Source organism: Pleuronectes platessa, chromosome 5, assembly GCF_947347685.1.
Source record: "Pleuronectes platessa chromosome 5, fPlePla1.1, whole genome shotgun sequence".
Taxonomy (NCBI): domain Eukaryota; kingdom Metazoa; phylum Chordata; class Actinopteri; order Pleuronectiformes; family Pleuronectidae; genus Pleuronectes; species Pleuronectes platessa.
The window spans coordinates 19,985,424-20,007,976 of NC_070630.1; the positions used below are offsets into that span (position 1 = coordinate 19,985,424).

At 41.7% G+C, this 22,553-nt stretch overlaps 19 non-coding genes across 19 annotated transcripts; all 19 read left to right on the forward strand.

The window, feature by feature from the left end:
- The first annotated feature begins 968 nt into the window (after window positions 1–968).
- On the forward strand, window positions 969–1,040 carry trnaq-uug (transfer RNA glutamine (anticodon UUG)). The gene has a single exon. It is a non-coding gene; the product is annotated as a tRNA-Gln (tRNA).
- A 724-nt stretch (window positions 1,041–1,764) lies between these two features.
- On the forward strand, window positions 1,765–1,836 carry trnaq-uug (transfer RNA glutamine (anticodon UUG)). Its single transcript has one exon. It is a non-coding gene; the product is annotated as a tRNA-Gln (tRNA).
- A 743-nt stretch (window positions 1,837–2,579) lies between these two features.
- trnaq-uug (transfer RNA glutamine (anticodon UUG)) lies at window positions 2,580–2,651 on the forward strand. The gene has a single exon. It is a non-coding gene; the product is annotated as a tRNA-Gln (tRNA).
- Window positions 2,652–4,054: 1,403 nt separating this feature from the next.
- trnaq-uug (transfer RNA glutamine (anticodon UUG)) lies at window positions 4,055–4,126 on the forward strand. Its single transcript has one exon. It is a non-coding gene; the product is annotated as a tRNA-Gln (tRNA).
- A 743-nt stretch (window positions 4,127–4,869) lies between these two features.
- On the forward strand, window positions 4,870–4,941 carry trnaq-uug (transfer RNA glutamine (anticodon UUG)). Its single transcript has one exon. It is a non-coding gene; the product is annotated as a tRNA-Gln (tRNA).
- A 1,403-nt stretch (window positions 4,942–6,344) lies between these two features.
- Window positions 6,345–6,416, forward strand: trnaq-uug (transfer RNA glutamine (anticodon UUG)). Its single transcript has one exon. It is a non-coding gene; the product is annotated as a tRNA-Gln (tRNA).
- A 743-nt stretch (window positions 6,417–7,159) lies between these two features.
- On the forward strand, window positions 7,160–7,231 carry trnaq-uug (transfer RNA glutamine (anticodon UUG)). Its single transcript has one exon. It is a non-coding gene; the product is annotated as a tRNA-Gln (tRNA).
- A 2,249-nt stretch (window positions 7,232–9,480) lies between these two features.
- On the forward strand, window positions 9,481–9,552 carry trnaq-uug (transfer RNA glutamine (anticodon UUG)). Its single transcript has one exon. It is a non-coding gene; the product is annotated as a tRNA-Gln (tRNA).
- Window positions 9,553–10,295: 743 nt separating this feature from the next.
- Window positions 10,296–10,367, forward strand: trnaq-uug (transfer RNA glutamine (anticodon UUG)). The gene has a single exon. It is a non-coding gene; the product is annotated as a tRNA-Gln (tRNA).
- Window positions 10,368–11,770: 1,403 nt separating this feature from the next.
- Window positions 11,771–11,841, forward strand: trnaq-uug (transfer RNA glutamine (anticodon UUG)). The gene has a single exon. It is a non-coding gene; the product is annotated as a tRNA-Gln (tRNA).
- A 724-nt stretch (window positions 11,842–12,565) lies between these two features.
- On the forward strand, window positions 12,566–12,637 carry trnaq-uug (transfer RNA glutamine (anticodon UUG)). Its single transcript has one exon. It is a non-coding gene; the product is annotated as a tRNA-Gln (tRNA).
- A 743-nt stretch (window positions 12,638–13,380) lies between these two features.
- trnaq-uug (transfer RNA glutamine (anticodon UUG)) lies at window positions 13,381–13,452 on the forward strand. Its single transcript has one exon. It is a non-coding gene; the product is annotated as a tRNA-Gln (tRNA).
- Window positions 13,453–14,855: 1,403 nt separating this feature from the next.
- On the forward strand, window positions 14,856–14,926 carry trnaq-uug (transfer RNA glutamine (anticodon UUG)). Its single transcript has one exon. It is a non-coding gene; the product is annotated as a tRNA-Gln (tRNA).
- A 724-nt stretch (window positions 14,927–15,650) lies between these two features.
- trnaq-uug (transfer RNA glutamine (anticodon UUG)) lies at window positions 15,651–15,722 on the forward strand. The gene has a single exon. It is a non-coding gene; the product is annotated as a tRNA-Gln (tRNA).
- Window positions 15,723–16,880: 1,158 nt separating this feature from the next.
- Window positions 16,881–16,952, forward strand: trnaq-uug (transfer RNA glutamine (anticodon UUG)). The gene has a single exon. It is a non-coding gene; the product is annotated as a tRNA-Gln (tRNA).
- Window positions 16,953–17,565: 613 nt separating this feature from the next.
- On the forward strand, window positions 17,566–17,637 carry trnaq-uug (transfer RNA glutamine (anticodon UUG)). The gene has a single exon. It is a non-coding gene; the product is annotated as a tRNA-Gln (tRNA).
- A 939-nt stretch (window positions 17,638–18,576) lies between these two features.
- On the forward strand, window positions 18,577–18,648 carry trnaq-uug (transfer RNA glutamine (anticodon UUG)). Its single transcript has one exon. It is a non-coding gene; the product is annotated as a tRNA-Gln (tRNA).
- Window positions 18,649–20,805: 2,157 nt separating this feature from the next.
- Window positions 20,806–20,876, forward strand: trnaq-uug (transfer RNA glutamine (anticodon UUG)). The gene has a single exon. It is a non-coding gene; the product is annotated as a tRNA-Gln (tRNA).
- A 724-nt stretch (window positions 20,877–21,600) lies between these two features.
- On the forward strand, window positions 21,601–21,672 carry trnaq-uug (transfer RNA glutamine (anticodon UUG)). The gene has a single exon. It is a non-coding gene; the product is annotated as a tRNA-Gln (tRNA).
- The last annotated feature ends 881 nt before the right edge of the window (window positions 21,673–22,553 follow it).

Sequence of the window (22,553 nt, forward strand, 5' to 3'; positions counted from 1 at the left end):
TGAAGACAGGGAGAAAGAACAAGATAAGCCATGAAGACCCAAAGAGAAGCGATAGGAGGGCAAGTGGAGGAGAGAGGGAGGATGTGGCCAATAGGGTTGACCCAAATAGAGAATGGGAGGAGTAGGATGGCATGTGGAGAACAGACAGAAATGTATGTATAAAAACAGGTTAGTTGTACAGTCCAAACAAATAAACAGAATTTACTTTCTCTTTGACTGTGACCTGTGAAGTTCAGATGTCAAAAAGTTTGAAGTAGTATTTCAACTATGATGATAAATGATTTGCAGAAACATTACACCCTCTCCTCCCCTCTATTTCCCACCTCTCTCTCTCTCTCTCTCAAACACGCTCACTTACACATGCAGGCACAGAAGGGTACATATCATCAAAGTCCCCTGCAGTCAATAATCTGCAATATATACATGTGGACAATGTGTGTGTAAGCAATGCAAGATTAAGCTAACCTAATTGTTTTTATATTTGCCATTTCCGGTGAATTTTCTTGGTGTTGAGAGCCAGGTTGTTGTCGGCGCACCACTTCACCGGGTGCTGGACCTCTTCTCTGTAGGCCCACTCATCGTTGTCGCTGATGAGGCCAATCACTGTTGTGTTGTCTAAAAACTTTACAATGGTATTAGAACCTTGTAAAGGTGTGCAATCATAGGTGAAGAAGGAGTAGAGGAGAGGACTCGGCACACAGCCCTGTGGCACGCCAGTGTTTAGGATGAGGGTTGAGGAGGTGTGGTTTTCTAACCTAACAGACTGGCGTCTGTTGGATAGTAAGTCCAACATCATGTAGCAAAGTGATAGTTTTCAGCCACTTTTTCTCTGATTATTTATTGTCCCACTGTGACCTGATTTTAAAAGGGAGCAAAGCGTTGAGAAAAAGCTATCCCATTGGGGACATCACCCACTGTACAGTTACACATGAATTATCTTTTGAGCTTAAGATATCCCAGGTAAGCAGGGTTCCATGGTGTAATGGTTAGCACTCTGGACTTTGACTCCAGCGATCCGAGTTCAAATCTCGGTGGGACCTGTTACAGATGTATCACATTTATAGAACGCTGTCCTGTCTACATAGTCAAAAGCAGGACACGAAATACACTTACTGTCTTGACATGAACCTTGATAACATCTTGCTACCTGTACAGATTCTCAATCCATTCTACAAGATATTTTCCCAGGATGCATAGGACCTGTTTCAACTTATTAACAGTCACTATCGCTGATGTCTTGGATCGCTTTGGATTCAATGTCATCGGATTTTGCAATCAAAATGGCCGACCGGTCTAAGGTGCTGCGTTCAGATCTAAGGCGCTGCCTTCAGGTCGCAGTCTCCATTGGAGGCGTGGGTTCAAATCTCACCTCTGACAACTTGCCATTAAGTATGATAGGTTCGATACCTGTGACAATGGAGGACCAATTTTCACCTGCACTTATTGTTGTTGCCAACCTCGAACAACACGGTGTATTAGTGCTATCTTTCTTCAGGTATTTTGTCCTTCATTTCATCATTGGATTTTGTTTTGAACGGGTACCTTCAACCTTGCACATATCACAATACTGCTTTTACTTTGCCTGACCGAATGTAGCAAAGTGATATTTTTCAGCCACTTTTTCTTTGATTATTTATTGTCCCACTCTGACCTGATTTTAAAAGGGAGCAAAGCGTTGAGAAAAAGCTATCCCATTGGGGACATCACCCACTGTACATTTACACATGAATTATCTTTTGAGCTTAAGATATCCCAGGTAAGCAGGGTTCCATGGTGTAATGGTTAGCACTCTGGACTTTGACTCCAGCGATCCGAGTTCAAATCTCGGTGGGACCTGTTACAGATGTGTCACATTTATAGAACGCTGTCCTGTCTACATAGTCAAAATCAGGACACGAAATACACTTACTGTCTTGACATGAACCTTGATAACATCTTGCTACCTGTACAGATTCTCAATACATTCTACAAGATATTTTCCCCCGATGAATAGGACCTGTTTCAACTTATTAACACTCACTATCGCTGATGTCTTGGATCGCTTTGGATTCAATGTCATCGGATTTTGCAATCAAAATGGCCGACCGGTCTAAGGTTCTGCGTTCAGATCTAAGGCGCTGCCTTCAGGTCGCAGTCTCCATTGGAGGCGTGGGTTCAAATCTCACCTCTGACAACTTGCCATTAAGTATGATAGGTTCGATACCTGTGGCAATGGAGGACCAATTTTCACCTGCAATTATTGTTGTTGCCAACCTCGAACAACACGTTGTATTCCGGATCTCCTTGTCAATTAGTGCTATCTTTCTTCAGGTATTTTGTCCTTCATTTCATCAGTGGATTTTGTTTTGAAAGGGTACCTTCAACCTTGCAAATATCACAATACTGCTTTTACTTTGCCTGACCGAATGTAGCAATGTGATATTTTTCAGCCACTTTTTCTTTGATTATTTATTGTCCCACTGTGACCTGATTTTAAAAGGGAGCAAAGCGTTGAGAAAAAGCTATCCCATTGGGGACATCACCCACTGTACATTTACACATGAATTATCTTTTGAGCTTAAGATATCCCAGGTAAGCAGGGTTCCATGGTGTAATGGTTAGCACTCTGGACTTTGACTCCAGCGATCCGAGTTCAAATCTCGGTGGGACCTTTTACAGATGTATCACATTTATAGAACGCTGTCCTGTCTACATAGTCAAAATCAGGACATGAAATACACTTACTGTCTCAACATGAACCTTGATAACATCTTGCTACCTGTACAGATTCTCAATACATTCTACAAGATATTTTCACCCGATGCATAGGACCTGTTTCAACTTATTAACACTCACTATCGCTGATGTCTTGGACCGCTTTGGATTCAATGTCATCAGATTTAGCAATCAGAATGGTCAACCGGTCTAAAGCGCTGCGTTCAGATCTAAGGCGCTGCCTTCAGGTCGCAGTCTACATTGGAGGTGTGGGTTCAAATCCCACTTCTGACAGCTTGCCATTAAGTATGATAGGTTCGAAAAGTGTGGCAATGGAGGACCAATTTTCACTTGCGCTTATTGTTGTTGCCAACCTCGAACAACACGTTGTATTCCGGATCTCCTTGTCAATTAGTGCTATCTTTCTTCAGGTATTTTGTCCTTCATTTCATCAGTGGATTTTGTTTTGAAAGGGTACCTTCAACCTTGCAAATATCACAATACTGCTTTTACTTTGCCTGACCGAATGTAGCAAAGTGATAGTTATCAGCCACTTTTTCTCTGATTATTTATTGTCCCACTGTGACCTGATTTTAAAAGGGAGCAAAGCGTTGAGAAAAAGCTATCCCATTGGGGACATCACCCACTGTACATTTACACGTAAATTATCTTTTGAGCCTAAGATATCCATGACATGAAATACACTTACTGTCTCAACATGAACCTTGATAACATCTTGCTACCTGTACAGATTCTCAATACATTCTACAAGATATTTTCACCCGATGCACAGGACCTGTTTCAACTTATTAACACTCACTATCGCTGATGTTTTGGACCGTTTTGGATTCAATGTCATCAGATTTTGCAATCAGAATGGCCGACCGGTCTAAGGCGCTGCGTTCAGGTCTAAGGCGCTGCCTTCAGGTCGCAGTCTCCTTTGGAGGCGTGGGTTCAAATCTCACCTCTGACAACTTGCCATTAAGTATGATAGGTTCGATACCTTTGACAATGGAGGACCAATTTTCACCTGCACTTATTGTTGTTGCCAACCTCGAACAACACGGTGTATTAGTGATATCTTTCTTCAGGTATTTTGTCCTTCATTTCATCAGTGGATTTTGTTTTGAACGGGTACCTTCAACCTTGCACATATCACAATACTGCTTTTACTTTGCCTGACCGAATGTAGCAAAGTGATATTTTTCAGCCACTTTTTCTCTGATTATTTATTGTCCCACTGTGACCTGATTTTAAAAGGGAGCAAAGCGTTGAGAAAAAGCTATCCCATTGGGGACATCACCCACTGTACATTTACACATGAATTATCTTTTGAGCTTAAGATATCCCAGGTAAGCAGGGTTCCATGGTGTAATGGTTAGCACTCTGGACTTTGACTCCAGCGATCCGAGTTCAAATCTCGGTGGGACCTGTTACAGATGTATCACATTTATAGAACGCTGTCCTGTCTACATAGTCAAAAGCAGGACACGAAATACACTTACTGTCTTGACATGAACCTTGATAACATCTTGCTACCTGTACAGATTCTCAATCCATTCTACAAGATATTTTCCCCCGATGCATAGGACCTGTTTCAACTTATTAACACTCACTATCGCTGATGTCTTGGATCGCTTTGGATTCAATGTCATCGGATTTTGCAATCAAAATGGCCGACCGGTCTAAGGTCCTGCGTTCAGATCTAAGGCGCTGCCTTCAGGTCGCAGTCTCCATTGGAGGCGTGGGTTCAAATCTCACCTCTGACAACTTGCCATTAAGTGTGATAGGTTCAATACCTGTGGCAATGGAGGACCAATTTTCACTTGCACTTATTGTTGTTGCCAACCTCGAACAACACGGTGTATTCCGGATCTCCTTGTCAATTAGTGCTATCTTTCTTCAGGTATTTTGTCCTTCATTTCATCAGTGGATTTTGTTATGAAAGGGTACCTTCAACCTTGCAAATATCACAATACTGCTTTTACTTTGCCTGACCGAATGTAGCAAAGTGATATTTTTCAGCCACTTTTTCTCTGATTATTTATTGTCCCACTGTGACCTGATTTTAAAAGGGAGCAAAGCGTTGAGAAAAAGCTATCCCATTGGGGACATCACCCACTGTACATTTACACATGAATTATCCTTTGAGCCTAAGATATCCCAGGTAAGCAGGGTTCCATGGTGTAATGGTTAGCACTCTGGACTTTGACTCCAGCGATCCGAGTTCAAATCTCGGTGGGACCTGTTACAGATGTATCACATTTATAGAACGCTGTCCTGTCTACATAGTCAAAATCAGGACATGAAATACACTTACTGTCTCAACATGAACCTTGATAACATCTTGCTACCTGTACAGATTCTCAATACATTCTACAAGATATTTTCACCCGATGCATAGGACCTGTTTCAACTTATTAACACTCACTATCGCTGATGTCTTGGACCGCTTTGGATTCAATGTCATCAGATTTAGCAATCAGAATGGTCAACCGGTCTAAAGCGCTGCGTTCAGATCTAAGGCGCTGCCTTCAGGTCGCAGTCTACATTGGAGGTGTGGGTTCAAATCCCACTTCTGACAGCTTGCCATTAAGTATGATAGGTTCGAAAAGTGTGGCAATGGAGGACCAATTTTCACTTGCGCTTATTGTTGTTGCCAACCTCGAACAACACGTTGTATTCCGGATCTCCTTGTCAATTAGTGCTATCTTTCTTCAGGTATTTTGTCCTTCATTTCATCAGTGGATTTTGTTTTGAAAGGGTACCTTCAACCTTGCAAATATCACAATACTGCTTTTACTTTGCCTGACCGAATGTAGCAAAGTGATAGTTATCAGCCACTTTTTCTCTGATTATTTATTGTCCCACTGTGACCTGATTTTAAAAGGGAGCAAAGCGTTGAGAAAAAGCTATCCCATTGGGGACATCACCCACTGTACATTTACACGTAAATTATCTTTTGAGCCTAAGATATCCATGACATGAAATACACTTACTGTCTCAACATGAACCTTGATAACATCTTGCTACCTGTACAGATTCTCAATACATTCTACAAGATATTTTCACCCGATGCACAGGACCTGTTTCAACTTATTAACACTCACTATCGCTGATGTTTTGGACCGTTTTGGATTCAATGTCATCAGATTTTGCAATCAGAATGGCCGACCGGTCTAAGGCGCTGCGTTCAGGTCTAAGGCGCTGCCTTCAGGTCGCAGTCTCCTTTGGAGGCGTGGGTTCAAATCTCACCTCTGACAACTTGCCATTAAGTATGATAGGTTCGATACCTTTGACAATGGAGGACCAATTTTCACCTGCACTTATTGTTGTTGCCAACCTCGAACAACACGGTGTATTAGTGATATCTTTCTTCAGGTATTTTGTCCTTCATTTCATCAGTGGATTTTGTTTTGAACGGGTACCTTCAACCTTGCACATATCACAATACTGCTTTTACTTTGCCTGACCGAATGTAGCAAAGTGATATTTTTCAGCCACTTTTTCTCTGATTATTTATTGTCCCACTGTGACCTGATTTTAAAAGGGAGCAAAGCGTTGAGAAAAAGCTATCCCATTGGGGACATCACCCACTGTACATTTACACATGAATTATCTTTTGAGCTTAAGATATCCCAGGTAAGCAGGGTTCCATGGTGTAATGGTTAGCACTCTGGACTTTGACTCCAGCGATCCGAGTTCAAATCTCGGTGGGACCTGTTACAGATGTATCACATTTATAGAACGCTGTCCTGTCTACATAGTCAAAAGCAGGACACGAAATACACTTACTGTCTTGACATGAACCTTGATAACATCTTGCTACCTGTACAGATTCTCAATCCATTCTACAAGATATTTTCCCCCGATGCATAGGACCTGTTTCAACTTATTAACACTCACTATCGCTGATGTCTTGGATCGCTTTGGATTCAATGTCATCGGATTTTGCAATCAAAATGGCCGACCGGTCTAAGGTCCTGCGTTCAGATCTAAGGCGCTGCCTTCAGGTCGCAGTCTCCATTGGAGGCGTGGGTTCAAATCTCACCTCTGACAACTTGCCATTAAGTGTGATAGGTTCAATACCTGTGGCAATGGAGGACCAATTTTCACTTGCACTTATTGTTGTTGCCAACCTCGAACAACACGGTGTATTCCGGATCTCCTTGTCAATTAGTGCTATCTTTCTTCAGGTATTTTGTCCTTCATTTCATCAGTGGATTTTGTTATGAAAGGGTACCTTCAACCTTGCAAATATCACAATACTGCTTTTACTTTGCCTGACCGAATGTAGCAAAGTGATATTTTTCAGCCACTTTTTCTCTGATTATTTATTGTCCCACTGTGACCTGATTTTAAAAGGGAGCAAAGCGTTGAGAAAAAGCTATCCCATTGGGGACATCACCCACTGTACATTTACACATGAATTATCCTTTGAGCCTAAGATATCCCAGGTAAGCAGGGTTCCATGGTGTAATGGTTAGCACTCTGGACTTTGACTCCAGCGATCCGAGTTCAAATCTCGGTGGGACCTGTTACAGATGTATCACATTTATAGAACGCTGTCCTGTCTACATAGTCAAAATCAGGACACGAAATACACTTACTGTCTTGACATGAACCTTGATAACATCTTGCTACCTGTACAGATTCTCAATACATTCTACAAGATATTTTCCACCGATGCATAGGACCTGTTTCAACTTATTAACACTCACTATCGCTGATGTCTTGGATCGCTTTGGATTCAATGTCATCGGATTTTGCAATCAAAATGGCCGACCGGTCTAAGGTTCTGCGTTCAGATCTAAGGCGCTGCCTTCAGGTCGCAGTCTCCATTGGAGGCGTGGGTTCAAATCTCACCTCTGACAACTTGCCATTAAGTATGATAGGTTCGATACCTGTGACAATGGAGGACCAATTTTCACCTGCACTTATTGTTGTTGCCAACCTCGAACAACACGGTGTATTAGTGCTATCTTTCTTCAGGTATTTTGTCCTTCATTTCATCATTGGATTTTGTTTTGAACGGGTACCTTCAACCTTGCACATATCACAATACTGCTTTTACTTTGCCTGACCGAATGTAGCAAAGTGATATTTTTCAGCCACTTTTTCTCTGATTATTTATTGTCCCACTGTGACCTGATTTTAAAAGGGAGCAAAGCGTTGAGAAAAAGCTATCCCATTGGGGACATCACCCACTGTACATTTACACATGAATTATGTTTTGAGCTTAAGATATCCCAGGTAAGCACGGTTCCATGGTGTAATGGTTAATGGACCTGTTACAGATGTATCACATTTATAGAACGCTGTCCTGTCTACATAGTCAAAATCAGGACATGAAATACACTTACTGTCTCAACATGAACCTTGATAACATCTTGCTACCTGTACAGATTCTCAATACATTCTACAAGATATTTTCACCCGATGCATAGGACCTGTTTCAACTTATTAACACTCACTATCGCTGATGTCCTGGATTGCTTTGGATTCAATGTCATCGGATTTTGCAATCAAAATGGCCGACCGGTCTAAGGAGCTGCGTTCAGATCTAAGGCGCTGCCTTCAGGTTGCAGTCTCCATTGGAGGAGTGGGTTCAAATCTCACCTCTGACAACTTGCCATTAAGTATGATACGTTCGATACCTGTGGCAATGGAGGACCAATTTTCACCTGCACTTATTGTTGTTGCCAACCTCGAACAACACGGTGTATTAGTGCTATCTTTCTTCAGGTATTTTGTCCTTCATTTCATCATTGGATTTTGTTTTGAACGGGTACCTTCAACCTTGCACATATCACAATACTGCTTTTACTTTGCCTGACCGAATGTAGCAAAGTGATATTTTTCAGCCACTTTTTCTCTGATTATTTATTGTCCCACTGTGACCTGATTTTAAAAGGGAGCAAAGCGTTGAGAAAAAGCTATCCCATTGGGGACATCACCCACTGTACATTTACACATGAATTATGTTTTGAGCTTAAGATATCCCAGGTAAGCACGGTTCCATGGTGTAATGGTTAATGGACCTCTTACAGATGTATCACATTTATAGAACGCTGTCCTGTCTACATAGTCAAAATCAGGACATGAAATACACTTACTGTCTCAACATGAACCTTGATAACATCTTGCTACCTGTACAGATTCTCAATACATTCTACAAGATAATTTCATCCGATGCATAGGACCTGTTTCAACTTATTAACACTCACTATCGCTGATGTCTTGGACCGCTTTGGATTCAATGTCATCAGATTTTGCAATCAGAATGGCCGACCGGTCTAAAGCGTTGCGTTCAGGTCTAAGGCGCTGCCTTCAGGTCGCAGTCTACATTGGAGGTGTGGGTTCAAATCCCACTTCTGACAGCTTGCCATTAAGTATGATACGTTCGAAAAGTGTGGCAATGGAGGACGAATTTTCACTTGCGCTTATTGTTGTTGCCAACCTCGAACAACACGGTGTATTCCGGATCTCCTTGTCAATTAGTGCTATCTTTCTTCAGGTATTTTGTCCTTCATTTCATCAGTGGATTTTGTTTTGAAAGGGTACCTTCAACCTTGCAAATATCACAATACTGCTTTTACTTTGCCTGACCGAATGTAGCGAAGTGATATTTTTCAGCCACTTTTTCTTTGATTATTTATTGTCCCACTGTGACCTGATTTTAAAAGGGAGCAAAGCGTTGAGAAAAAGCTATCCCATTGGGGACATCACCCACTGTACATTTACACATGAATTATCTTTTGAGCTTAAGATATCCCAGGTAAGCAGGGTTCCATGGTGTAATGGTTAGCACTCTGGACTTTGACTCCAGCGATCCGAGTTCAAATCTCGGTGGGACCTGTTACAGATGTATCACATTTATAGAACGCTGTCCTGTCTACATAGTCAAAATCAGGACACGAAATACACTTACTGTCTTGACATGAACCTTGATAACATCTTGCTACCTGTACAGATTCTCAATACATTCTACAAGATATTTTCCCCCGATGCATAGGACCTGTTTCAACTTATTAACACTCACTATCGCTGATGTCTTGGATTGCTTTGGATTCAATGTCATCGGATTTTGTAATCAAAATGGCCGACCGGTCTAAGGAGCTGCGTTCAGATCTAAGGCGCTGCCTTCAGGTCGCAGTCTCCATTGGAGGCGTGGGTTCAAATCTCACCTCTGACAACTTGACATTAAGTATGATACGTTCGATACCTGTGGCAATGGAGGACCAATTTTCACCTGCAATTATTGTTGTTGCCAACCTCGAACAACACGTTGTATTCCGGACCTCCTTGTCAATTAGTGCTATCTTTCTTCAGGTATTTTGTCCTTCATTTCATCAGTGGATTTTGTTTTGAACGGGTACCTTCAACCTTGCAAATATCACAATACTGCTTTTACTTTGCCTGACCGAATGTAGCAATGTGATATTTTTCAGCCACTTTTTCTTTGATTATTTATTGTCCCACTGTGACCTGATTTTAAAAGGGAGCAAAGCGTTGAGAAAAAGCTATCCCATTGGGGACATCACCCACTGTACATTTACACATGAATTATCTTTTGAGCTTAAGATATCCCAGGTAAGCAGGGTTCCATGGTGTAATGGTTAGCACTCTGGACTTTGACTCCAGCGATCCGAGTTCAAATCTCGGTGGGACCTTTTACAGATGTATCACATTTATAGAACGCTGTCCTGTCTACATAGTCAAAATCAGGACATGAAATACACTTACTGTCTCAACATGAACCTTGATAACATCTTGCTACCTGTACAGATTCTCAATACATTCTACAAGATATTTTCACCCGATGCATAGGACCTGTTTCAACTTATAAACACTCACTATCGCTGATGTCTTGGACCGCTTTGGATTCAATGTCATCAGATTTTGCAATCAGAATAGCCAACCGGTCTAAAGCGCTGCGTTCAGATCTAAGGCGCTGCCTTCAGGTCGCAGTCTACATTGGAGGTGTGGGTTCAAATCCCACTTCTGACAGCTTGCCATTAAGTATGATAGGTTCGAAAAGTGTGGCAATGGAGGACCAATTTTCACTTGCGCTTATTGTTGTTGCCAACCTCGAACAACACGTTGTATTCCGGACCTCCTTGTCAATTAGTGCTATCTTTCTTCAGGTATTTTGTCCTTCATTTCATCAGTGGATTTTGTTTTGAAAGGGTACCTTCAACCTTGCAAATATCACAATACTGCTTTTACTTTGCCTGACCGAATGTAGCAAAGTGATAGTTATCAGCCACTTTTTCTCTGATTATTTATTGTCCCACTGTGACCTGATTTTAAAAGGGAGCAAAGCGTTGAGAAAAAGCTATCCCATTGGGGACATCACCCACTGTACATTTACACGTAAATTATCTTTTGAGCCTAAGATATCCATGACATGAAATACACTTACTGTCTCAACATGAACCTTGATAACATCTTGCTACCTGTACAGATTCTCAATACATTCTACAAGATATTTTCACCCGATGCACAGGACCTGTTTCAACTTATTAACACTCACTATCGCTGATGTTTTGGACCGTTTTGGATTCAATGTCATCAGATTTTGCAATCAGAATGGCCGACCGGTCTAAGGCGCTGCGTTCAGGTCTAAGGCGCTGCCTTCAGGTCGCAGTCTCCTTTGGAGGCGTGGGTTCAAATCTCACCTCTGACAACTTGCCATTAAGTATGATAGGTTCGATACCTTTGACAATGGAGGACCAATTTTCACCTGCACTTATTGTTGTTGCCAACCTCGAACAACACGGTGTATTAGTGCTATCTTTCTTCAGGTATTTTGTCCTTCATTTCATCAGTAGATTTTGTTTTGAACGGGTACCTTCAACCTTGCACATATCACAATACTGCTTTTACTTTGCCTGACCGAATGTAGCAAAGTGATATTTTTCAGCCACTTTTTCTCTGATTATTTATTGTCCCACTGTGACCTGATTTTAAAAGGGAGCAAAGCGTTGAGAAAAAGCTATCCCATTGGGGACATCACCCACTGTACATTTACACATGAATTATCTTTTGAGCTTAAGATATCCCAGGTAAGCAGGGTTCCATGGTGTAATGGTTAGCACTCTGGACTTTGACTCCAGCGACTGAGTTCAAATCTCAGTGGGACCTGTTACAGATGTATCACATTTATAGAACGCTATCCTGTCTACATGGTCAAAATCAGGACATGAAATACACTTACTGTCTTAACATGAACCTTGATAACATCTTGCTACCTGTACAGATTCTCAATACATTCTACAAGATATTTTCACCCGATGCACAGGACCTGTTTCAACTTATTAACACTCACTATCGCTGATGTCTTGGACTGTTTTGGATTCAATGTCATCAAATTTTGCAATCAGAATGGCCGACCGGTCTAAGGCGCTGCGTTCAGGTCTAAGGCGCTGCCTTCAGGTCGCAGTCTCCTTTGGAGGCATGGGTTCAAATCTCACCTCTGACAACTTGCCATTAAGTATGATCGGTTCGATACCTGTGACAATGGAGGACCAATTTTCACCTGCACTTATTGTTGTTGCCAACCTCGAACAACACGGTGTATTAGTGCTATCTTTCTTCAGGTATTTTGTCCTTCATTTCATCAGTGGATTTTGTTTTGAACGGGTACCTTCAACCTTGCACATATCACAATACTGCTTTTACTTTGCCTGACCGAATGTAGCAAAGTGATATTTTTCAGCCACTTTTTCTCTGATTATTTATTGTCCCACTGTGACCTGATTTTAAAAGGGAGCAAAGCGTTGAGAAAAAGCTATCCCATTGGGGACATCACCCACTGTACATTTACACATGAATTATCTTTTGAGCTTAAGATATCCCAGGTAAGCAGGGTTCCATGGTGTAATGGTTAGCACTCTGGACTTTGACTCCAGCGATCCGAGTTCAAATCTCGGTGGGACCTGTTACAGACGTATCACATTTATAGAACGCTGTCCTGTCTACATAGTCAAAATCAGGACACGAAATACACTTACTGTCTTGACATGAACCTTGATAACATCTTGCTACCTGTACAGATTCTCAATACATTCTACAAGATATTTTCCCCCGATGCATAGGACCTGTTTCAACTTATTAACACTCACTATCGCTGATGTCTTGGATTGCTTTGGATTCAATGTCATCGGATTTTGTAATCAAAATGGCCGACCGGTCTAAGGAGCTGCGTTCAGATCTAAGGCGCTGCCTTCAGGTCGCAGTCTCCATTGGAGGCGTGGGTTCAAATCTCACCTCTGACAACTTGACATTAAGTATGATACGTTCGATACCTGTGGCAATGGAGGACCAATTTTCACCTGCAATTATTGTTGTTGCCAACCTCGAACAACACGTTGTATTCCGGATCTCCTTGTCAATTAGTGCTATCTTTCTTCAGGTATTTTGTCCTTCATTTCATCAGTGGATTTTGTTTTGAAAGGGTACCTTCAACCTTGCAAATATCACAATACTGCTTTTACTTTGCCTGACCGAATGTAGCAATGTGATATTTTTCAGCCACTTTTTCTTTGATTATTTATTGTCCCACTGTGACCTGATTTTAAAAGGGAGCAAAGCGTTGAGAAAAAGCTATCCCATTGGGGACATCACCCACTGTACATTTACACATGAATTATCTTTTGAGCTTAAGATATCCCAGGTAAGCAGGGTTCCATGGTGTAATGGTTAGCACTCTGGACTTTGACTCCAGCGATCCGAGTTCAAATCTCGGTGGGACCTTTTACAGATGTATCACATTTATAGAACGCTGTCCTGTCTACATAGTCAAAATCAGGACATGAAATACACTTACTGTCTCAACATGAACCTTGATAACATCTTGCTACCTGTACAGATTCTCAATACATTCTACAAGATATTTTCACCCGATGCATAGGACCTGTTTCAACTTATAAACACTCACTATCGCTGATGTCTTGGACCGCTTTGGATTCAATGTCATCAGATTTTGCAATCAGAATAGCCAACCGGTCTAAAGCGCTGCGTTCAGATCTAAGGCGCTGCCTTCAGGTCGCAGTCTACATTGGAGGTGTGGGTTCAAATCCCACTTCTGACAGCTTGCCATTAAGTATGATAGGTTCGAAAAGTGTGGCAATGGAGGACCAATTTTCACTTGCGCTTATTGTTGTTGCCAACCTCGAACAACACGTTGTATTCCGGACCTCCTTGTCAATTAGTGCTATCTTTCTTCAGGTATTTTGTCCTTCATTTCATCAGTGGATTTTGTTTTGAAAGGGTACCTTCAACCTTGCAAATATCACAATACTGCTTTTACTTTGCCTGACCGAATGTAGCAAAGTGATAGTTATCAGCCACTTTTTCTCTGATTATTTATTGTCCCACTGTGACCTGATTTTAAAAGGGAGCAAAGCGTTGAGAAAAAGCTATCCCATTGGGGACATCACCCACTGTACATTTACACGTAAATTATCTTTTGAGCCTAAGATATCCATGACATGAAATACACTTACTGTCTCAACATGAACCTTGATAACATCTTGCTACCTGTACAGATTCTCAATACATTCTACAAGATATTTTCACCCGATGCACAGGACCTGTTTCAACTTATTAACACTCACTATCGCTGATGTTTTGGACCGTTTTGGATTCAATGTCATCAGATTTTGCAATCAGAATGGCCGACCGGTCTAAGGCGCTGCGTTCAGGTCTAAGGCGCTGCCTTCAGGTCGCAGTCTCCTTTGGAGGCGTGGGTTCAAATCTCACCTCTGACAACTTGCCATTAAGTATGATAGGTTCGATACCTTTGACAATGGAGGACCAATTTTCACCTGCACTTATTGTTGTTGCCAACCTCGAACAACACGGTGTATTAGTGCTATCTTTCTTCAGGTATTTTGTCCTTCATTTCATCAGTAGATTTTGTTTTGAACGGGTACCTTCAACCTTGCACATATCACAATACTGCTTTTACTTTGCCTGACCGAATGTAGCAAAGTGATATTTTTCAGCCACTTTTTCTCTGATTATTTATTGTCCCACTGTGACCTGATTTTAAAAGGGAGCAAAGCGTTGAGAAAAAGCTATCCCATTGGGGACATCACCCACTGTACATTTACACATGAATTATCTTTTGAGCTTAAGATATCCCAGGTAAGCAGGGTTCCATGGTGTAATGGTTAGCACTCTGGACTTTGACTCCAGCGACTGAGTTCAAATCTCAGTGGGACCTGTTACAGATGTATCACATTTATAGAACGCTATCCTGTCTACATGGTCAAAATCAGGACATGAAATACACTTACTGTCTTAACATGAACCTTGATAACATCTTGCTACCTGTACAGATTCTCAATACATTCTACAAGATATTTTCACCCGATGCACAGGACCTGTTTCAACTTATTAACACTCACTATCGCTGATGTCTTGGACTGTTTTGGATTCAATGTCATCAAATTTTGCAATCAGAATGGCCGACCGGTCTAAGGCGCTGCGTTCAGGTCTAAGGCGCTGCCTTCAGGTCGCAGTCTCCTTTGGAGGCATGGGTTCAAATCTCACCTCTGACAACTTGCCATTAAGTATGATCGGTTCGATACCTGTGACAATGGAGGACCAATTTTCACCTGCACTTATTGTTGTTGCCAACCTCGAACAACACGGTGTATTAGTGCTATCTTTCTTCAGGTATTTTGTCCTTCATTTCATCAGTGGATTTTGTTTTGAACGGGTACCTTCAACCTTGCACATATCACAATACTGCTTTTACTTTGCCTGACCGAATGTAGCAAAGTGATATTTTTCAGCCACTTTTTCTCTGATTATTTATTGTCCCACTGTGACCTGATTTTAAAAGGGAGCAAAGCGTTGAGAAAAAGCTATCCCATTGGGGACATCACCCACTGTACATTTACACATGAATTATCTTTTGAGCTTAAGATATCCCAGGTAAGCAGGGTTCCATGGTGTAATGGTTAGCACTCTGGACTTTGACTCCAGCGATCCGAGTTCAAATCTCGGTGGGACCTGTTACAGATGTATCACATTTATAGAACGCTGTCCTGTCTACATAGTCAAAATCAGGACATGAAATACACTTACTGTCTCAACATGAACCTTGATAACATCTTGCTACCTGTACAGATTCTCAATACATTCTTCAAGATATTTTCACCCGATGCATAGGACCTGTTTCAACTTATTAACACTCACTATCGCTGATGTCTTGGATTGCTTTGGATTCAATGTCATCGGATTTTGTAATCAAAATGGCCGACCGGTCTAAGGAGCTGCGTTCAGATCTAAGGCGCTGCCTTCAGGTCGCAGTCTCCATTGGAGGCGTGGGTTCAAATCTCACCTCTGACAACTTGCCATTAAGTATGATACGTTCGATACCTGTGGCAATGGAGGACCAATTTTCACCTGCACTTATTGTTGTTGCCAACCTCGAATCCCATTGGGGACATCACCCACTGTACATTTACACGTAAATTATCTTTTGAGCCTAAGATATCCATGACATGAAATACACTTACTGTCTCAACATGAACCTTGATAACATCTTGCTACCTGTACAGATTCTCAATACATTCTACAAGATATTTTCACCCGATGCACAGGACCTGTTTCAACTTATTAACACTCACTATCGCTGATGTTTTGGACCGTTTTGGATTCAATGTCATCAGATTTTGCAATCAGAATGGCCGACCGGTCTAAGGCGCTGCGTTCAGGTCTAAGGCGCTGCCTTCAGGTCGCAGTCTCCTTTGGAGGCGTGGGTTCAAATCTCACCTCTGACAACTTGCCATTAAGTATGATAGGTTCGATACCTTTGACAATGGAGGACCAATTTTCACCTGCACTTATTGTTGTTGCCAACCTCGAACAACACGGTGTATTAGTGCTATCTTTCTTCAGGTATTTTGTCCTTCATTTCATCAGTGGATTTTGTTTTGAACGGGTACCTTCAACCTTGCACATATCACAATACTGCTTTTACTTTGCCTGACCGAATGTAGCAAAGTGATATTTTTCAGCCACTTTTTCTCTGATTATTTATTGTCCCACTGTGACCTGATTTTAAAAGGGAGCAAAGCGTTGAGAAAAAGCTATCCCATTGGGGACATCACCCACTGTACATTTACACATGAATTATCCTTTGAGCCTAAGATATCCCAGGTAAGCAGGGTTCCATGGTGTAATGGTTAGAACTCTGGACTTTGACTCCAGCGATCCGAGTTCAAATCTCGGTGGGACTTGTTACAGATGTATCTGTTTCAACTTAGGACCTGTTTCAACTTATTAACACTCACTATCGCTGATGTCTTGGACCGTTTTGGATTCAATGTCATCAGATTTTGCAATCAGAATGGCCGACCAGTCTAATGCGCTGCGTTCAGGTCTAAGGCGCTGCCTTCAGGTCGCAGTCTCCATTGGAGGCGTGGGTTCAAATCTCACCTCTGACAAATTGCCATTAATTATGATAGGTTCGATACCTGTGGCAATGGAGGACCAATTTTCACCTGCACTTATTGTTGTTGCCAACCTCGAACAACACGGTGTATTCCGGACCTCCTTGTCAATTAGTGCTATCTTTCTTCAGGTATTTTGTCCTTCATTTCATCAGTGGATTTTGTTTTGAAAGGGTACCTTCAACCTTGCAAATATCACAATACTGCTTTTACTTTGCCTGACCGAATGTAGCAAAGTGATATTTTTCAGCCACTTTTTCTCTGATTATTTATTGTCCCACTGTGACCTGATTTTAAAAGGGAGCAAAGCGTTGAGAAAAAGCTATCCCATTGGGGACATCACCCACTGTACATTTACACATGAATTATCTTTTGAGCTTAAGATATCCCAGGTAAGCAGGGTTCCATGGTGTAATGGTTAGCACTCTGGACTTTGACTCCAGCGATCCGAGTTCAAATCTCGGTGGGACCTGTTACAGATGTATCACATTTATAGAACGCTGTCCTGTCTACATAGTCAAAATCAGGACACGAAATACACTTACTGTCTTGACATGAACCTTGATAACATCTTGCTACCTGTACAGATTCTCAATACATTCTACAAGATATTTTCCCCCGATGCATAGGACCTGTTTCAACTTATTAACACTCACTATCGCTGATGTCTTGGATTGCTTTGGATTCAATGTCATCGGATTTTGTAATCAAAATGGCCGACCGGTCTAAGGAGCTGCGTTCAGATCTAAGGCGCTGCCTTCAGGTCGCAGTCTCCATTGGAGGGGTGGGTTCAAATCTCACCTCTGACAACTTGACATTAAGTATGATACGTTCGATACCTGTGGCAATGGAGGACCAATTTTCACCTGCAATTATTGTTGTTGCCAACCTCGAACAACACGTTGTATTCCGGATCTCCTTGTCAATTAGTGCTATCTTTCTTCAGGTATTTTGTCCTTCATTTCATCAGTGGATTTTGTTTTGAAAGGGTACCTTCAACCTTGCAAATATCACAATACTGCTTTTACTTTGCCTGACCGAATGTAGCAAAGTGATATTTTTCAGCCACTTTTTCTTTGATTATTTATTGTCCCACTGTGACCTGATTTTAAAAGGGAGCAAAGCGTTGAGAAAAAGCTATCCCATTGGGGACATCACCCACTGTACATTTACACGTAAATTATCTTTTGAGCCTAAGATATCCATGACATGAAATACACTTACTGTCTCAACATGAACCTTGATAACATCTTGCTACCTGTACAGATTCTCAAGACATTCTACAAGATATTTTCACCCGATGCACAGGACCTGTTTCAACTTATTAACACTCACTATCGCTGATGTCTTGGACCGTTTTGGATTCAATGTCATCAGATTTTGCAATCAGAATGGCCGACCAGGTAAGCAGGGTTCCATGGTGTAATGGTTAGCACTCTGGACTTTGACTCCAGCGATCCGAGTTCAAATCTCGGTGGGACCTGTTACAGATGTATCACATTTATAGAACGCTGTCCTGTCTACATAGTCAAAATCAGGACACGAAATACACTTACTGTCTTGACATGAACCTTGATAACATCTTGCTACCTGTACAGATTCTCAATACATTCTACAAGATATTTTCCACCGATGCATAGGACCTGTTTCAACTTATTAACACTCACTATCGCTGATGTCTTGGATCGCTTTGGATTCAATGTCATCGGATTTTTGCAATCAAAATGGCCGACCGGTCTAAGGTTCTGCGTTCAGATCTAAGGCGCTGCCTTCAGGTCGCAGTCTCCATTGGAGGCGTGGGTTCAAATCTCACCTCTGACAACTTGCCATTAAGTATGATAGGTTCGATACCTGTGACAATGGAGGACCAATTTTCACCTGCACTTATTGTTGTTGCCAACCTCGAACAACACGGTGTATTAGTGCTATCTTTCTTCAGGTATTTTGTCCTTCATTTCATCATTGGATTTTGTTTTGAACGGGTACCTTCAACCTTGCACATATCACAATACTGCTTTTACTTTGCCTGACCGAATGTAGCAAAGTGATATTTTTCAGCCACTTTTTCTCTGATTATTTATTGTCCCACTGTGACCTGATTTTAAAAGGGAGCAAAGCGTTGAGAAAAAGCTATCCCATTGGGGACATCACCCACTGTACATTTACACATGAATTATGTTTTGAGCTTAAGATATCCCAGGTAAGCACGGTTCCATGGTGTAATGGTTAATGGACCTCTTACAGATGTATCACATTTATAGAACGCTGTCCTGTCTACATAGTCAAAATCAGGACATGAAATACACTTACTGTCTCAACATGAACCTTGATAACATCTTGCTACCTGTACAGATTCTCAATACATTCTACAAGATATTTTCACCCGATGCATAGGACCTGTTTCAACTTATAAACACTCACTATCGCTGATGTCTTGGACCGCTTTGGATTCAATGTCATCAGATTTTGCAATCAGAATAGCCAACCGGTCTAAAGCGCTGCGTTCAGATCTAAGGCGCTGCCTTCAGGTCGCAGTCTACATTGGAGGTGTGGGTTCAAATCCCACTTCTGACAGCTTGCCATTAAGTATGATAGGTTCGAAAAGTGTGGCAATGGAGGACCAATTTTCACTTGCGCTTATTGTTGTTGCCAACCTCGAACAACACGTTGTATTCCGGACCTCCTTGTCAATTAGTGCTATCTTTCTTCAGGTATTTTGTCCTTCATTTCATCAGTGGATTTTGTTTTGAAAGGGTACCTTCAACCTTGCAAATATCACAATACTGCTTTTACTTTGCCTGACCGAATGTAGCAAAGTGATAGTTATCAGCCACTTTTTCTCTGATTATTTATTGTCCCACTGTGACCTGATTTTAAAAGGGAGCAAAGCGTTGAGAAAAAGCTATCCCATTGGGGACATCACCCACTGTACATTTACACGTAAATTATCTTTTGAGCCTAAGATATCCATGACATGAAATACACTTACTGTCTCAACATGAACCTTGATAACATCTTGCTACCTGTACAGATTCTCAATACATTCTACAAGATATTTTCACCCGATGCACAGGACCTGTTTCAACTTATTAACACTCACTATCGCTGATGTTTTGGACCGTTTTGGATTCAATGTCATCAGATTTTGCAATCAGAATGGCCGACCGGTCTAAGGCGCTGCGTTCAGGTCTAAGGCGCTGCCTTCAGGTCGCAGTCTCCTTTGGAGGCGTGGGTTCAAATCTCACCTCTGACAACTTGCCATTAAGTATGATAGGTTCGATACCTTTGACAATGGAGGACCAATTTTCACCTGCACTTATTGTTGTTGCCAACCTCGAACAACACGGTGTATTAGTGCTATCTTTCTTCAGGTATTTTGTCCTTCATTTCATCAGTAGATTTTGTTTTGAACGGGTACCTTCAACCTTGCACATATCACAATACTGCTTTTACTTTGCCTGACCGAATGTAGCAAAGTGATATTTTTCAGCCACTTTTTCTCTGATTATTTATTGTCCCACTGTGACCTGATTTTAAAAGGGAGCAAAGCGTTGAGAAAAAGCTATCCCATTGGGGACATCACCCACTGTACATTTACACATGAATTATCTTTTGAGCTTAAGATATCCCAGGTAAGCAGGGTTCCATGGTGTAATGGTTAGCACTCTGGACTTTGACTCCAGCGACTGAGTTCAAATCTCAGTGGGACCTGTTACAGATGTATCACATTTATAGAACGCTATCCTGTCTACATGGTCAAAATCAGGACATGAAATACACTTACTGTCTTAACATGAACCTTGATAACATCTTGCTACCTGTACAGATTCTCAATACATTCTACAAGATATTTTCACCCGATGCACAGGACCTGTTTCAACTTATTAACACTCACTATCGCTGATGTCTTGGACTGTTTTGGATTCAATGTCATCAAATTTTGCAATCAGAATGGCCGACCGGTCTAAGGCGCTGCGTTCAGGTCTAAGGCGCTGCCTTCAGGTCGCAGTCTCCTTTGGAGGCATGGGTTCAAATCTCACCTCTGACAACTTGCCATTAAGTATGATCGGTTCGATACCTGTGACAATGGAGGACCAATTTTCACCTGCACTTATTGTTGTTGCCAACCTCGAACAACACGGTGTATTAGTGCTATCTTTCTTCAGGTATTTTGTCCTTCATTTCATCAGTGGATTTTGTTTTGAACGGGTACCTTCAACCTTGCACATATCACAATACTGCTTTTACTTTGCCTGACCGAATGTAGCAAAGTGATATTTTTCAGCCACTTTTTCTCTGATTATTTATTGTCCCACTGTGACCTGATTTTAAAAGGGAGCAAAGCGTTGAGAAAAAGCTATCCCATTGGGGACATCACCCACTGTACATTTACACATGAATTATCTTTTGAGCTTAAGATATCCCAGGTAAGCAGGGTTCCATGGTGTAATGGTTAGCACTCTGGACTTTGACTCCAGCGAACCGAGTTCAAATCTCGGTGGGACCTGTTACAGATGTATCACATTTATAGAACGCTGTCCTGTCTACATAGTCAAAATCAGGACATGAAATACACTTACTGTCTCAACATGAACCTTGATAACATCTTGCTACCTGTACAGATTCTCAATACATTCTTCAAGATATTTTCACCCGATGCATAGGACCTGTTTCAACTTAGTAACACTCACTATCGCTGATGTCTTGGATTGCTTTGGATTCAATGTCATCGGATTTTGTAATCAAAATGGCCGACCGGTCTAAGGAGCTGCGTTCAGATCTAAGGCGCTGCCTTCAGGTCGCAGTCTCCATTGGAGGCGTGGGTTCAAATCTCACCTCTGACAACTTGCCATTAAGTATGATACGTTCGATACCTGTGGCAATGGAGGACCAATTTTCACCTGCACTTATTGTTGTTGCCAACCTCGAATCCCATTGGGGACATCACCCACTGTACATTTACACGTAAATTATCTTTTGAGCCTAAGATATCCATGACATGAAATACACTTACTGTCTCAACATGAACCTTGATAACATCTTGCTACCTGTACAGATTCTCAATACATTCTACAAGATATTTTCACCCGATGCACAGGACCTGTTTCAACTTATTAACACTCACTATCGCTGATGTTTTGGACCGTTTTGGATTCAATGTCATCAGATTTTGCAATCAGAATGGCCGACCGGTCTAAGGCGCTGCGTTCAGGTCTAAGGCGCTGCCTTCAGGTCGCAGTCTCCTTTGGAGGCGTGGGTTCAAATCTCACCTCTGACAACTTGCCATTAAGTATGATAGGTTCGATACCTTTGACAATGGAGGACCAATTTTCACCTGCACTTATTGTTGTTGCCAACCTCGAACAACACGGTGTATTAGTGCTATCT